The sequence below is a fragment of the Rhinolophus sinicus genome, chromosome 4 (assembly GCF_057876585.1).
Source record: "Rhinolophus sinicus isolate RSI-liver-muscle chromosome 4, RSI-T2T, whole genome shotgun sequence".
Classification (NCBI taxonomy): Eukaryota; Metazoa; Chordata; class Mammalia; order Chiroptera; family Rhinolophidae; genus Rhinolophus; species Rhinolophus sinicus.
The window spans coordinates 59,857,912-59,875,973 of NC_142504.1; the positions used below are offsets into that span (position 1 = coordinate 59,857,912).

Sequence of the window (18,062 nt, forward strand, 5' to 3'; positions counted from 1 at the left end):
AAGTATGGATCTCGGGGAAAGAAATTTGTCTTACCCTGATAAGAGAGTAATCTCCTACCTTGTTGACTCAAATAAATGTTACATATTAATTGCTTCAGACCCCAAAATCACTGCTGAACTGGCTAAAATGTAGGCCAAATTCAATAATCCAGCAAACTCCCATTCAATGCCTCACTAAGATAACTTTGCATGTTTAATTTAAAAGTACCAATCGCTTTTAAACAAAGTGCTAATGCAAACCCATCTGCCAAAGCCCAAGCCAGGGCTGCCTCTCTGACCAACAAGCGGCATGTTGGAGAGTGAGACTCAAGTCTGATCACTCTTTGGACAACGAGGTAAACAGCTGGCATCTCTCTTTCAAATGGTATCTGTTCCCCCAAATCAACCCTTTAAAACATGCCCCTTTATGTTAATTTCCCTGATCTAGAAGCAATGAGATCTAGCCTCAGATACTCAAATATAATCTGCACGAATTGTATCTGATTAGCAAGAAATATACAACCCTCTAGCCAAGGTGAATGCTTACACTATTTTAGCTGAACTGACCTAAGGCATTTTTTTTTCCTTTCTCTTTGCAACTGTGTTCCATGTTTGACCCCTCAAATTTATTTTAAGTAGTTTTTCAAATAGTTTCCTCTCTCCTTTCCTCCCCCATGCAGCCAGCATCTCACATTTCTCTTGCACAGAACATGTTTTGTCCACCCTGGGAAGTGGCACTTGAGGAAATGGAGAGACTGGTTCAATAAAATCAAAATCAGAAATAGGTACCATTCATTCAAGAGATTAGAACAGTATCAAGAGCTAATTTTTATTTTACTAGAACAAATCGGAATTAAAGCTGTGATTCCCAAGTATTAGAATTCACAGCAACCTTTCTAGCCTATAAAAACAAAAATCTTACTCCCCAGTATCACAGTGAAAAGGCCCTAGAAATATGTATCAAATCCCTGCATACTTCATACTCAGCTTCTCACACACACTAATCGCCATGTTCAAAACGCTTGGCTGAATCTTTTCAAACCAAACATCCAAAACTTGTTCAACAATAGTAACCACAATAATTATTACAATGAAATAACAATCACAATAATAATAACAGGGATTTGGAGATTTACCAGAATAATAAAGTAGAGCAAACAGTAAGAAGCAGTTTTCGGTCAGTAATTAAGTAAAAATGTTCTGATAGATGGTACACGAAAAGAATATGTCAATCTGAATTAATTTCACGTTCTGGGCTTTTGGAATCACAAATGTGCCACTGTAACGATTCAATATGAATTCTGAAACATCAAACATTAAATGAGTTTAAGAGGGAAAAACAAAGTGTCATTTTGTCCTTGGATTTTATGTACTGCTTCTACCAATTTGCCTACCCCAAAATGTACCTACCTTTAGAAAGTTTCATTTAGAAATCTCATTTTTAAATTAAGTTTGAGTCTGAATACAACAGGACCAAAATTTGGTTATGGCTTATAAAATATTCACATGATAAATTGTCTGGATGCTGTTGACTTCTAATAAAGAATGAGCTTCAGAAACTGAATTTTCTAGTCCTTCTCCTCAGCCTTCAAAATACGTTACTTACCAAAACTACTTCCAGTTTCACTTCAAATGCTGAAAGACCTTATGGGGGAAAAAAGGTATTTAAATGTTTCACTTATAGAAAAATAAGATGGTTTTCATATGTCGTATCTGATCAAAAGAGACATTCCTTTAAGACAATTAAAAAGATCTAGTTCCAAAATAGTAAAAAACTTCACTGAAAATTACTTAGTTCATGCATTTTTACTACATAATTCGTGACTCTGAGCTCTGTTTTATTTGCTTACGTGCATTTACTATGGTGCACTATTTTTCCATGAGTTTCCACACATGTATACCAATGTGCATATAAACTAATCCAATCGTCTGAAATTTACCTTGAACTCCAGTGTGTTTGTGTCAACAAGCCAACAAGCATTTTTTTGAGAACCAGATGGCCTATCCATTTATGTAAGGAATATCTACCCCTTTTTTATAGCTGTGATTTCTCCATTCATATTCTAAATGTGCCACATCACCTGTCTGCTACTTTTCATTCATTTCTTTGCAAATCAATTTTCCTATTTATAAAAACAAACTTGAGCTTGCTCCTCTAAGACAAATTCAACAAAAATGAGTATTCTTTCTATTTTTTAAAAATTCACAGCCAATTTCCCACTAAGTTTAAGCAACCTATACTGCAGCAAAACGCAAAACAAAAGAATGTGGGAGGTTCTTCAAAGTTTGCTATAATAAGATTTGGCTCAGTATGGAATTATTTACAAGACCAAAACAGAGGAGTTTTCTGGCTTAGCTAGAGATGCACAGTGTCCAGAAGTTTCAGAGTAGCACAAATCTGGGGAAAACTGAAAACTCAGCAAGACCTTTTAAATCCCCTGTAAAGACCTAAAATTTTATTGTTTGTTTAAAAACTGAAAATATTTATATCTGATATTTGGAAAGGTGCATGCCCAAAAAAATAAACAGTAAATTTGAGGGGGAAAATCTGTTTCCCAAATTTAAATGAGGGCACCCCCAACATATCTTTAGAAAAACTAAAGGTTTTTGAATTTTTCCCCAGGCGTATACATATGCCTCACTCAGACTCTGAAAATAATAATCTATTAAGGGCTTTTTCTGTTTTAGTTATACGGAAAGAGCTTTCCAAAACTTTGTCACATAAACTCATTTATAAACCTCTCCACAACACTGAATCAATGCTCCAGTGTATTCATTTATACTTCAGAAAAAACGATAGCATTTCAGGGAAGCCCACATTTAAAGCTGGCAAAGTAGACACGAGACTGGGAGCCTTTATTATCAGGAGGAAAAGTTAATGGTAATGACAATAACCATGTTTATTAAAAGCTTATTATGTACCAGATATATTTCTTCTAATCCTTGAAATGGTTCTTTCTTATTTTGCAGCCCCAGAAGAGGAGGCCCAAAGCAGCTAAGTATCCTACCAAGCTCACACAGCTAACAACTGTTGAAGTCAGGATTCAAATTCAGTTTCTCAGACTCTAAGCCTCAGTCATTTAAAATTATAGCACATTTGTATTTATGCTGTTTTGTGGGTGTTTTTTTTCTTTAATACAGATGTATAAATTATTTAAAGAAAAGTTAAGTTTTCCTTCCATCAGATATTTTGGGTACATCTGCATTCAGCAGAGACTGGCACCTATCAGCTTCCAAACGCAAAACAAGCCAGCGCTTCCTGCAGACTCATCTCTCCTGGTAGACAAAACACGCTGCTTTCTAATAAACCATCCACATTTCTCTTCTGGTTTCCATCCCACCCTTCCCCCTCATGGGCCTTCCTCCTTTCAACTCCAACTGTACTCACAATTTTACAGCCAAATCAACACAATTAAGTACTTACAATCTGATTACTCCAGTATGTTAATTTAGTTTCTCCCCAACTACATAATCACCATCTAAAAGCAGAGGCAAAATCATATACTACATATGGTATCAGACCCATCTATCTAGCCTATCTTCCCAATCAAAAATAAGTGAGACTTCTGACAAATGACTTATTTTTATATAAAGTCTTTTAAACATTAAAAAATTGAATCATATTTAGTTATCACAATAGCTAACACCATCTATTGAGTACTTTATAGGTTGCAGGCACTGAGGTAAGCACTATACATAGTATATCTCATTGGATTCTCACAGAAAACCTGCAAGGTGATCCTCCCCATTTTGAAAATGAGAAAACAGGTTCAGAGCAGCGCATCATCACAAGCTAAGCGCCGGGCTGAGGTTTAAACCCAGGCCAGCATGCTGACCCCAGTTCTTTCCACTACTCCTTATAAATTAAGTACAGCTACAGGTGTCACAAGCCACTGTTAGGGAAAGAAGGATAAGTTGCAAATCCAGGCCCTTGGATCACCAGAATAACTGGTGCCTAATCAGGGGGCTCACAATGGAACCCATGTTCTGCTTTCTGAAAGAGAAGCCCAGTGAGCTTCTCCCAGCACTGAGCTCCCCAAAAGCAGAGACCCTATCTTTTTCATTTGGGCTTTTCAAAGCCTCCCCTGTGTTGGGCTGGCAGAGCTCACGTTGCTGGTACTCATTAAATGGTGAGGTGATGTTAAATTTTCTCAGCCCTCCCAGAGAACTTCCTCCAGCATCTCCCAGTCTCCACCTGGCCTGAGACCCCAGGCAAGCTTTACCTAGAAGTCAGTCCAGTTTTCCATCCACACCCATCTTTCTCCAAACCTTGCTCACGCCAATGTCACCCTGTTCCCACTCCACTGCCCTGGCTGCACGACAATGGAACTCCTGCGTGTCACAGCCCTTCTTCAGGCTCTCCTTACAAGCCCCAAAACTAGCTTTGGGGCCAGCATCTGACACCTCCCTGTGAAAGCAACAGGAAACATGGAAGAAGAGACCAAAGACCGAAAAAGAGGAAATAATTCCTAGCATTAGAGCATCTCCAGAGCATGAGATTTAATCCCAGGCTCAAAACCTGAGAATGACTTGGAGAAAAGTGGTGGGGGAGGGTTGTTGCAGTAAAAGTAGGAAAAGGAGGAGCAGGGCTGTAAAGGAGGAGGAATGAATAAGGAGGGGGGAAGAGGAGGGGAAAAATGAGGGGGGAAAAAGAATGCTGATGATGACATTAGACAGGAGAGAGGCCAGCTTTGTCCTGCATTCTGTTGAATAGCCAACTAAAACAATGAATCTGTTTTTTCCCTCCTCTTCTTTGCCTTAAAAATTCAAGAATTTCATTTCTTTCTTTGAAACATAGCTCTTGCATAATTTCAATGTTCTTTCCAGCTGTCTGCAGTGCTGAGGGAAGAGGGTGTTTGACTCTCCCCAATGACCTTCCAATGCCAAACCTTGCAATGCTGGTCCGCGGGGACAGTTACTACGAGGGCTGCTTCCATTTACTGGACCTGTACCTCGCACCCAGAACCATGCTAACCATATCATACTTACTACTGCTAATCCCAACAGCAAACCCCAAAAGTAGATTTGTGTTTTTTTTTAAACAGGTGAAGAAACGAAGGAAAAGCAAAATGTCCACAGTCACGCATAAGCAAGAATTAGAGGCAAAATTCCAATTTAAATCTTTCTGACTCCAGAGCCAAGGCCTATTACACTGCAGCTTCTTAACTCGCTGGGAAGTCCTATGAGGCAAAGTCTGAAACCTCCTCTGGATTTCCCAAAGGCAGCCATTAATTAGGCATGACAAGCAAAGTACCAAAGTTTACAGTGTTTGCAAACTTAAAAATTTTGCTGGCTCCAAAATACAAAAAGAAAACTGTAGAAACTGAATTACTTAAAGTTAAATTAAATGTCTACTAAGATATGAGCATGTCATCTAGAAACGTGGGATTCAACACGGATGTAAGCACGCATAAACTGTATTTTACGTGGGGTATCAGCACATTTTATTCATGTTCATCTGCTTTCTAGGCTATAGGGGTAGGGCTTCAGGTCTAAGAGCAGCCCTCCATTTCTCTTGCTCTTCTCACCAAAGGACACTCCCACCAGGCCCATGGCAGACCCCGAGGAAACAGAGAGGTGAGGGCCTCCGAGAGCAGAGGCCAGAGCAAGTATTTCCCACACGCATCAGGAATAGCTTTCCCAGCCTCTTCAGAGTTCCCATTCCCAAAAGATGGCGGTACAACTGGGTCCACAATGCCTCCCTCATCCATCTGTGAGAGACTGCAACAAGGCTAGAACAGGAGAGACAGACCGCCCAGTGTCAGGCCAGGCCCTTCGAGCCCCCCTACCATTATACACACGTGATACATACAACCCCTCCCTCCTATTTTCATTTGGGGATACCATTTTCAGCAGCATTTCCTCCATTCCCAGCTCTTCCCCAATATTGGTAAATACTGATAATTACCTCCAGCAAAAGCGAAGAAGCAGTTTGTGTTCTGAAATAAGGATCATAATTCAAAAAGGAAGCTGCCACTAATCATTTGGTGTTCATTTGAAAAGACTAGATAGGCTACGCAGGAACATCGCAGTAGAGGGACTGATAAGGAGAAGGGAAATAAAAATTATTGGTATTTACAGCAGTGCTTCTGGAAGGAAACTCTTTTAAAGGGAGCACTTCAGAATGGTTATTCAATCTGAATTTTACAGATAGCACTGAAAATATTTTCTCACAGAATGCACTCTATCTCCACCATCATATCTCTCTGTGTGCCGTTCATGTCTTTCATTGCAGGAATTCTCACTCTATTTTGCTCTATTATGAGTTGACGGTGACCCAGAGTATACAAGACATTCAAGAATCTACTACAAATTACTACCAAGGAATATCTGTCCCATTCCCCGCTCACCAACCCTGCCTTAGGGGGTGAAGATGGAGAACGACTCCAAATCTACACACAGAAACAACGTTTAATTCCCTTTACAAACTAGAACCCTTTGAAAAATGAGGGCTCTGGCATTTTTCAGAAATTATGTTCCTTGAAAAACAAGGCCTGAACCTCTTTTGAAAGTCTGAAACTCAAAAACTTTCCTTTCATACCCACACCCTTGTAACCAAAGTCAGGAAAGGAACTTCATGGGGAAGCAAATGAGAGGGCCATCCAGGCATCTGTTCACTTGTCGCTATCAAATTTAAATTGCGTATTAAATGCCACCGATCCATTAAACTCCGTGAGGATGTCACACATATTATGTGAATATGTTACACACCATATGCAGTATCTATCTTATAGACACACTCACTCTGGAAGATTTATGTTGTGATCAGAAAAGATTATAAGATATCTGATTTCATATAGGGCTAAGCCTGGGAACCCAGCTTTTCTCCTCGATGGCTATCAAACGATCCGGCAGCAACTTGGTACCGCCCCACAGAGATTTCATTCTGCCTTGCTGCAGATGCTCAGAGGAGCTGAGCAACAGACATGCTCAGTGAATCAAATACAAGAACTACCACCTACCTGTATCTGTGTCTCTACAACCCTCCCCCACCGCCCATATGCGTATAACTGGAAAGGCCAGAGGGACCAACATCACAAGAATTACTCCCTACTATGTGCCACAATCTTGATAGACATTTTCTCTAATACAACTACCCCGAGAAAGATAATCACCCGCATCTGAGGTGTGCAAACAGACTCAGAGAGGCAAAGAAAAGTGGCATTGTCACTGTAGTGCCAGAAGCCGGGCCAAGTCATTCCTGAGCACAGCTCCTCTACGTCACCATCATCTCTAGCATCTCCGCAGGGTGCTGGACCTGCCCACTGCTATTGGATGTTAACATTGTGAAGGCACCTAAAATCAGTAGGTCCAGGTTGAGGGGGACCAAAAAAGATATAAGACCCCAATTCTGGCACAGGCAGGAATGTGGTGGGACGGCGTTGTACACCAATATGTGTATTTCTGGCATGAAAGGCTCTACAGAAAAACACCACAAAAGAATTGAAAAAAGGCAAATTCTTATACAAAAGCTGACACGCCTATTTCATGAAGTACGTATATTGTGCCTCCGGGAGGCAAGGAGATTGTCTTTTTTTTTAATCCTGGAAATCCCTTTCTTTGGTTAATACCATAAACTTGCAAAAAAAGGAAACAAGAGTGTAAGAAGGGTTGATGACTGAAGCCCACATCTTCAAATGCTTTAAAAGTGAAGTCAGATCATCTTTACACTGATATGAAAGGGGAGAGTATACATTGACCCCTTGCTTCAAACAAAACCCGTCCCATATGGTTTTTAATTAGAAAGCAGTTGTTCTGCTTTCACAACACTTTTTAACCTCTGCCATTGTAGGTACAGGCTGCAAACCATATTTTCATTAATTAAAAAAAATAAACATTGAAAGAACAATATTTTTCTTTTTAAGGAAAAAGAGATAGCAAGCAGCTATACTGTGGAGGGGTCAGGCGCTTACTGGTATAGGGGAAGCCATCGTGGCTGTGGCTTAGTTTATTTTGTCTTGAAAAAGTCCAAGGTCATTCTAACTATGCTAACCTGATCATCTCATTCAGGACCATAAGCAAACACTGCCCTCTTGTGCACCAAAGAGTCCCAGAGTCAGCATGGAAATGGTTTCCACCCACTGCCCCATGGACAGCTTGCAATTGTACAGCTGCCTTTCCAGGGCCTGGAGATGTGTCAGGAACAGGATGACACACATCTGTTACCAGGGTGCTTGCTAAATGTCCCCAGATTGCCTTCCAAGACAGATTTTTGAGATAGGAGGAAGAGGGGAAGATTCAGCTGAAGAAATCAAAACAAAAAGAACTGACTCTTATCTTTCCTAGAAAATATTCATTCCTCGAAAAGAAACCTTATTGGTTACCATAGCAAGTTTCTTATTATGTACTTTTAAAAACTTTTAGAAACAACTAATGACTCTACAATAACAAGTATATAGTACCTTTTTATCTAGAAAATATTTGCCAGGAAAAGCGATTCCATTTGATTTTAGAGGGGGAAAAAAGGAAAGGGGAACCTGGGATGCTCTTTCTCATAGGACTCCCCTAAAGCTCAATCACACTTTCTTCTCCTTTGTGAAGAGCGCTGACCTGGTAAAGTTACCTGTGAACATTCTCTCCTCCAACCTGGGGACAGGGCTCTGTCCCCAAAAGACCAAATTGGCATCTCAAGAAAGTCTTAAAGGATGTAACCTACTGTTCACTTATTTAAAAACTTGAGAAATCAAAGGCAGAAAAACATCCACTAAAGTCTGAGGCCAGGCCAGGCCTGCTTGGCAGGTACCTCCAGGGTAAGGCCTTGGCCTTCCCTAAGTGAGTCTCCAGTTCCAGTTCTGAACTATAAACTATGCAAAGGTTGCACCCACTCTTCCACCCTTCCAGGCACAATCCAGGCTGAACCAATCTCATGCCAAACTCACTTCTGGGGGAAAAAGAAAAGGCAAATTTTGCCTCCAATGCTTATCTTCAACTCAATGGGAACCCCAGAAGAAAAGGGGGATGGAGAAAATATTTAGGGGCGTGGGCTCCATGGGCTGTAACCAGGAGTCAGAACCATCTCTGATGTCCAATGCTTTGTTTAGTGGTTCAAGACTATATCCTTAACCTCTGCCTGACAGTGAATCATAAGCAGTCAATGGGCTAATGTTAAATGGCCAAACACAGTCACAGAACAGAGAAAACTCTGGTTCACTGTATGCCAGCATTACCTACCAGATTCTATTTCCACTCCAGCCCTTTCCTCAAGCATAGGAAGGAAATAAGAGGCGCAGTACTAGAAACCTATAGTACTATGGGTGGAAAAAGGCCAACAGATCAGCCATGCTGAGACCAGATGCCTCCAGAGGCTCACTGACTCCCTCCCTCTTGCTTTCTGTCCTCGTATCAGAATGAAGACATACAGTTGCTTTATCCTCCAGCAAAAGAGTGTGACATACGGTCCAAACATACATATTTGCCCAAATATACCAGCCCCATACCAGGTTTCTTTTGTGGAAACTGTTTTTGGTAAAGTCAGCCAGACCAACCCTCTCACTTGCAAAACAGCCCAATCTGTGTCCTGCCTCAAAACTCTCATATGCGCCACTCCCTCCCAACACTCCAGTGGCCTGCTAGGCTCCTCCTTCAGATTTTAACTTAATTTCCTTAAAAAAAACCTCCCTGGCCTCCAAACTGGATTCCCCACACCCATTCATCTCTCTGGGCGTCCTGCACTGTCCCTCACAGCACCATCACAATTTGTAGTTCAGCACATTTCTGTTTACTTCTGGGACGTCTGCCTCCCACACTACTGGATGGTGAGGTACGTGAAAGCAGGAACCACTGCTGCCTTGTTCACCAGTGTAAACCCAACTCCGAGCATGTAGTAGGTGCTCGGGATTCATTGACTAAATTAAAGTAATGAAACATCTTTACTTCTACAAGTTCTGAACTTAAGGAATAAGATCACCTAGCCAAATTTTCAGGACACTAAGAACCTGGGGAGAAGAAACAAAAGAAAGCCAAGGAACCAGGCCAGGAAGTCTAAGAACTACAACCTAGTGCAAAGAATAGGTGACCAAACAAACAAGGAGCTGTCTGGAGAGGGATTGGAGGAATCAAAGACCGAAGACACCAGCCCCTAAGCCCACAGGGGCCTGGTGATGTCACACATTTTTGGGTGTCTTTGGGCTTTCCTTTGGAAAAAATACATGAAGAACTAAATGATGAAACTGGCTAGCTGATGGAAGGGAGTCAGAGTCTCAGGGCAGAATGACAGGAACAGCATCAAATCATCTCTACCCTCTTGCCTCAGGGAGCATGTTTCATATCATGCAAGCATTTTGTAATCCCAAGTGAATCCCAAGTTCACGTCTGGACTCCCAAGTTTGTAAGAACTGGTACTCCAGGAAGTTTACGTTCAGAAGGGATTCCAGGCCCAGAGACAGGAACGTCTTTTAGTCATATCATCAAACAAGTCCTCGGCAGAGCTGGGGTCATCCACTGGACAGCATACATGCCCGACCATCTCTGGGGGGCCTCCTCTCCCTTCACCTTCACAGACTATTTGTAGAACAGTCACTGGCACCAGCCACAGGCTTGCATTATGCTCATTTCCCCATCCCCAAGCTCTGGGGTAAATTTAAAAGTCCTCGTTCTGTCTCAGAATCAGGTCTGAATTAATACCCTTCCTCAAAAGAACTCCAGTAGCAAAGTGAAAACAGACGCACTAGACAATGCCCTTTGAAAGCCCCAGCAGGGACGGCTGGTGACAATGCAGCCCCTGGCTCTGAAAGAAACCTTTAAGGTTAAAGGTTCACAGAGGCAGAAGAATTACCAAAGAACAAGTTTGTTCAAATTTCCTCCAGCAGATTTAAACAACCAGGGTCAAACTGAAGATTGCTGGCAAAAACCTATGAGACAATTCAGCCCCTTTGAACTGTGTGGAGAAAGGAAAATATACGGTCTGGGAGGGATCTATGTTATAGCTTTTAAAAATGTTCTTGAAAAGGTCACCCCTGTTAACTCAAAATCAGCCCGCTGAAGGATGTTTGAAAACTGCTTCTCTAAAACAACAGGGCTGCTGGGCCCTCAGCATGTGCGGTGAACTGTACCGTGGTCGCCGTGTTCCCAGCATTAGTGTGCTGACCCTCTATGGGCCATGAAATTAACCATGAGCACAGCAGAAATCTGCTCCGAGTTAAACTACTTTGCTACGCAAAGTGGCCTGAAAATGAAATATGAGGATTGAATTTCCATTGAAAGATTAACTTGTCTAAACTAACCTCAAGGCAGGCAGTTCCTCCACTGTGACCTGTGTTTGGCCAGAGGTTTAAAGCACCACAGGAGGGTGGGTAATTGCTGCAAGCAGTGGGAAATGACCTCTGCATTCATTCATTCAATCATTCATTCATTCATTCATTCATTCATTCATTCATTCATTCATTCATGTATGCAGGCACCAAACATTTTCTCTGTGCTAGGCCCTGTCCTGGGGCCTTAAAAATGGAGTTGAGTGATGATAAGCCCCACCCTCAAAAGGATCAAGTCCATTGGAAAACATAATCCAGGAAACAGAAAATGACAACAGATGGGGAGAAATGAGATCCTAGGGTATGCAGAGGATGTTATAGACCCTAAAATGAGGGTCACCTAATCCAGGCTAGGGAGGGCCAACAGTGACGCTGCTCCAGAAATTGCATGTAGCCAGCCAGAACACACAGTGTGAAAGAATATGGTCCACCTGTCCAGAGACCTGCAAGTAGTTCAATCAACTTAGAGTCCTGAGAGACAGACACAGCGACAGACCCATCCGGAAGGGCCTTGTGGGCCATACCGAGGAGTTTGGCATTTATGCCAATGAAGAACAAGTGAAGACTTAAACAGGAAAGTAAAAGAATTACATTAGTAATTTAGAAACAGTTCTTGGCTACAGAAAGGAGGGAGTTTTAAGACGAGGCTGAAATCAGAAACTATGAAGGAATGCTGTACACATCCAGTCAGGAGCTAATGCAGGCCTGCCCTAAGGCAGCAGCTGTGGTGCTGGGGACGCTAAAAAGGTTAGTGGCTATGCAGGAGGGACAAGACCTCGTAACTGACTCAGATGAAAGCGAAGAAGGAGGACATGCTGAGGATCACGTCAAAGGCTGTGCCATGGGAGAACGGAGATACCATCTCACTGGGAAGGTGAGGAAGTGGAGAGGGTGGTCTTACAGATATGGAGTCTGAGGACCTGTGGTGTTCATTGGTGGGGAAACCAGCCCAATAAGGAGGAAACTCAGGTGCAGAAACACCTACTGACATTTACATTTTTAAAAAATTAAAATTTCAGTTCCTCAGTTGTACTAGTCACAGTACAAGTGCTCAATAGCTCACGCTACCATGCGGGACTGTGCCACCACAGAACATTCCCATCACCACAGAAAATTCTGTTGGAAAGTGTTGATCAAGCCCCTGCAGAGACTGTTTTTTTTAAAACACTGTCAGTCAGCCCTCTGTCGCCTATACTGAAAGCTGATGTCGGCACTGGCAAACACCAGCTTTCCTTCCCAAACTTTCTGTGGTCTACTTGTCTGTGGGCATCAAACAGCAAGTGCTCAACAAATGGAATCCTTCTACGTAAAGCCATTTCCTCTGGAGCATAAGTTCGAGGACCATCTCTGAATGTGCCCTGGATCATTTTAGAGTATAGGGAACATGGAGTTTCACACACACACATACACACGGGTCTTTGGTGCTGAAATTCACCTGAAAATGAGGCCAAGCAGAGCTGTTTTTTAAGTGATGCACTGCAATACTCATATAACCAGGAAAGCAGAGCTCTAGTCCCAGTGTCAAATGACCAAGGACAAGCCATTGACCCTCCCAGAGCTTTAAGCAACCCAAATAATTCAATGGTAAAAGATGAAGCCATAAGGCCCGGCAGAGCGGGTTTCTGAGGCCAAACAGGTCAATACTAGCAATTCCAAGCACTAATTTTAAAAGAAAAAAGTCAGGTTTATCTTTAGGTAGCACCTGTGCATACCACCAAATAAATATCCTCAGGAAGTAGGTTAGAGACAAAGGAAATTATTTTAGTCTTCCTGAAGGCTCCAAGACAGGAGAGGCATCATCACAACACAAGAGATATGGAAAGAGGGAAAGTCAACTTCTCTCTCAACAGCAAAACTTGTTTCTTCTCCTGCCAAGAGAGGATCACCACTGTTAACTAAGTCCTTCCCACTCCCTCCCCACCCAACCAAGGCCACTTCAAAGCAGCACAGCCTAATCACACAGCACAAGAAAATAAAAGACCCAATTAACAAAAAACAGAACTCAATCCAGGGTAGAATGAACGCAGAAATCTCTATTTGTGACAAATTGACTCATCCATGAACTGCTCCTCAGGAACCACAATTCCTACCAGAGCAGGCATGGCCTGAGATCTGAGTTAAACCCCTGGGTTAAACCCTTGCTCCAGCCACTGGCCTCTGGAGTCTCATTTTCATGTGCTATACAATACAGCAGGGAAACCCCACCCTCAGGGCCTGGCTGGCAGGGTGCAGTGAGATGATCAAGGGTTTAGAATAGTGTCCAGTAGACAGTAGCTGTTCCCAAAATGTCCATTCCCCCTAGTTCCTTCCGAGAAACAGATGGCTCTTCAGCCTCTGCTTAGCCTCCCACATCCACACCCCAGAGCCATACTTTCCCTCCTGATGATGCCCTTCTGCCAGTGATGTCACTCTCCCTCGCCCCATCCCTCTTCAAGCAGATCCGAAAGCTGCAGTTGGAATGGGGAGAGATGTCCAACTCCCAAACCACTTGTTACATGCCCTCTCCTCAGACTCTTCAAAAGCCACCAGATCTCCCAGCTCAAAACCCACCCAACCTCCTCCCCACACACACAAGATGCTCTCCAAGTTCCTGAGCTCTAGACCCCACCTGCCTCTGCAGCTCAGGCTGCTCTCTCCTCTCTTCACACTCCAGACCTTCCTTCCTCTCTCTGTGTCTTTGTCTACTCCAAGTTCTCTAGCTGGGAAGCCTCCCATATTCTCCACTGGCAAAATCTCAACCATCCTTCAAAGTGTTGACAAGCCAGCCCTTCCTCCTGACTCCCCATGACCTTGATGCCCCAGCCTCCCCTCCTCCCACTTCCCCCGCACTTGAAAGTGGCAGCTACTACTGCTCCTCTTCTTTGGCCAGACACGCTCTCACACTGCTGACCACTCAGGCTGTGCCCTGAGTCTGCTCTGCCTTTTCCTTTTTCTCTGCCGGGAAACCTTCCAGGCCCATCCCAGAATCCCCTCTTGTGGGCAGAGGCATGCACATCTTATGCTTCTCTTTCTAAAGCCCTTATAATTCTGCCTCTTATCTTAACTGGCTGTTGGCGCTGCCCCTGCTGTCCCCCAGTTTCAGGGTTGGGAGCTCCTTGAAGACAGCCATGTCTGCATCTGCCCTCACATCCGGAACAAGCACACAATATGTTTGCAGAAATCTCTGAATAAATAGTGACTACAAGCCCAAATGTCTCCAGGGCCCAGGCACTGTAACCGAAAGAGGCACTCTGCAGAGCATATACCACTTCCACTCAGCCCCAGGTCAGTGCCGCCATACTGAAACATGTCTCCATGGATATAAGAGTTTCGTTGTGTTTCCACACAAGCCAGGAATCTGGGTTGTTTTATGAGCTCTCCTGATTTTTAAATGCTGGCAATGAATTTTTTAAACTGCTACTTGGGCCATCAAAACATATCTGCAGACCAGACCCTGGACAAGACCCTAATGTGGAATGAGACCCTACTAAGGGATGAACAGTCAGGATGACCCATCTCCTGCCAGGCACTAAAGACAGAAATGGGAAGATTCAGGAAGAGGACAGGAGGGACCCTAACAGGCCTTCCACAAACAAGCAAATGGCACTTGCCACACATCTACCACAGCGCAGATAATGTGTTAGGCACATTTAATCCTCAAAATATACATTCATTTACTTAGTTCAACTCAACTCAATTATTTGTTTAATTGAAATATTACTGAGTAAAGATAACCCACAGAAGGGGAGAAAATATTTGCAAATCATGTATTAAATAAGGCACTAGCACCTAAAATATGTAAAGAACTCTTACAACTCATTAATAAAAAGCCAAATAACCCAATTAAAACATGGGCAAAAGATCTGAACACATAGTTCTCCAAAGAATAGGTACAAGTGGCCAAGAAGCATGTGAAAACATGTTCAACATTACTAGCCATCAAGGAAATGCAATGGGATACCATCTCACCCCTACTACGATGGCTATAATCCAAAAGATGGACCAATAACAAGTGTTGGTGAGAATGTGGAAAAATTAGAACCCTCATACATTGCTGGTGGGAAAGTAAAATGGTGCAGTAGCTGTGGAAAACAGTCTGGCACGTTCTCAAAAAGTAGAAATAGAGTTATGCTATAAACCAACAATTCTACTTCTAGGTATATACCCACGACAATAAAAATGTTTGTCCATACAAAGATTTGTACACCAATGTTCATAGCAGGATTATTCATAATAGCCAAAAAGCAGAAACAATCCAAATGTCCTTCAACTGAGGAATGGATTAAATAACAAGCAAGTAGTCTACCCATATAATGGAATACTATTCAGCCATGAAAAGGAATGGAGTACAGCTAGGGGTGGGAAATGGGGGGTTAACTGTTTAATGGGTATCATTTCAGTTTTGTAAGATGAAAAGAGTTCTGGAGATGGATGGCACTTAACCGTAAACTTAAAAATGATTCAGACAGTAAATTTTTTGTAATATGTACTTTACCACAATTAAAAATAAATAAAAATAGATTTTCAAAGAAGGAATGAAGTATAATTCATGTTACAACATGGATGAAACCTTGAAAGCATTACACTAAGTGAAAGAAGCCAGACACAAAAGGCCACATATTATATGATTCCATTTATATGAAATGTCCACAAAAGGCAAATCTAGAGATATTCGGTAGATTAGTGGTTGCCTAGGCCTGAGGGAAGAGGAGAATGGAGAACGACTGCTAATGGGTATGGGGTTTCTTTTTATAGTGATGAAAATATTCTCAACTTAGACTGTACAATGGCTACACAGCTCTGTGAATATTCTGAAAACCACTGAAGTGGACGCTTGAAATGGGTGAATTTATGGTATGTGAATTATGTATCAATGAAAATGTTTAAGGACATTATTGAATATCTACTATGTGCCAGGCCCATATGAAATGATTCCGATGTCCCTGTCCGTGCAATGCCTCACTGTGAGGCTAATGGGAACAACAGGGAGAAGTCGGCCGGCAGCAAAGCACTGGAGGCATGAGGTGCAACTGCAGACCAGCCCCTGTGGACTCATTCCCGCTCCCTGCCCCACCCTACGGCCACTTCAGAAATGTCAGGCTCCAGCTCGCCAGGACCATGGCTCCAGGTTACCCAGAGCATCCAGGGCTGTGGGTACCATCATCTCCAGCACACTCTTGAAGGCCGACTAGTCAAAGAGAACAGACAGGGCATCTCATCTGCAGCCTGGCCGAGGCTCCAACCAACAAAGAATGGCAGAACAGAGCAGGGAAGATGTCCCAGGGCTTAACTTATAGGTTGTTTCCTGGGAGACCTGCCCAAATCTTATTTCAACCTGGATGGGGTGACTTTGAAGAAAAAACCAAGAAACATGCTGAGAGAAAACAAAGAGGACATTAAGTGAAAAGTTTAAAAACAATTAATTTTAAATGATTACAGCTTTACCAAAAGCTATGGCTATGATTTCCTTCTGACTTTGATTATAACCTTCCAGCAAAATATTTGACTCAAGAGGCAAAGTCTTTGCATTATTTTCTATTCCTAGCATGACTACAAAAATATTCTTTGATTTAACATTTGATATGTTTTGTTCTCAAGGGCAAGCCCCATGAGAAGAAAAATGTACCCCAACAGAATGAAATATGACTACCTGCTTCCATTTTTCTTTCCTGTTGGTTCCTGCTCAAATATTCTGCATTAATTTAAACTCAAGGCTGCATCTCTGATGTTGTGCTACTCCCATACTGTCACCCAAACCAAAGCAAAGTCACCCGCTGTCCAACTCCAGGAGAAAATGCTGCAGACACAACTCAACTTGAGAGTCTCCTAGAGACAGCTCCAAGCACTCCAACTTGGAAGGAGATCAGGTGGGGTCAGAGAGTGATAAGGTAGCAGGCAAAACAGGAAAACTTGTATTTAAATAGACACACTTGTCACTGAGTGAGGCCAACTTCCTCCTGGACATAAAAAGCCTTTAAGCAAGTTAACACAAGAGACACCATATAAAATAATCATGGCGATGTAAAGTACAGCATAGGGAATATAGTCAATGTTATAATAACTACGTAGAGTGCCAGTTGAGTACCAAACTAATCGGGGGGATCACTTCATAAATTATATAAATGTCTAACCACGACACTGTACACCTGAAACTAATATAATACTGAATGTCAACGGTAATTGAAAAATAAATTTAATAAAATAAAATGATCAAAAAGAAAAAAAGACACCAGTATTTGCCTCAGCTTCACTTGACAGTAGAGAAAATTGCAGTACGGTGCACATCTTTCAACAAAGAAGAGAAAGTAAAAGGCAGCACGAAGGCACAGGGAACTAAGCCCTGACAGATTCAAAAGCTAAAGAAGTTAAGGTTACGGAAGCATTTCCACTAATATCAACTCCTTTAAATATGCCTCAATATTTTAGGACAAACATATCTGAATACCATAATGTAACATAATATATTTCTACACACAGTCATAAAAAGACTAGGGACAAAGAAAACCAAAAGCGTTTTCTTTTGGTTGGTTGGTTGGTTTTTCATTAGAATAATGCCCAAATTCCAGGACCCAGTTTGTTATCTCTGCTTGTACCGTGCTGCTTTCTGGTCATTATGTGCAATGCCCAAAGGTTAATGTAAAAAATCTGGTTAAAAACACACATTTGTTCACACACATGAAAATGCCGTTTCACAGATCCAAAGGGAGCATCTCAGAGAGACTGCAGAAAGATTACACACACACTCCTTGATAAAACAGGACAAAAGGACAAGCGCTTTCTCTCTCCACATTGGCACCAATAACACAGAAAGCTAGAAAAACAAAGAAGGCAAAGTAGCTCACTTTACAAAAAACG

At 42.3% G+C, this 18,062-nt stretch overlaps 1 protein-coding gene across 3 annotated transcripts in view; it reads right to left on the bottom strand.

The window, feature by feature from the left end:
* The window catches only part of EEFSEC (eukaryotic elongation factor, selenocysteine-tRNA specific), a 297,801-nt gene that overhangs the window by 273,940 nt on the left and 5,799 nt on the right, over positions 1-18,062 (bottom strand). The gene's annotated exons all lie outside the window — the stretch shown is intronic.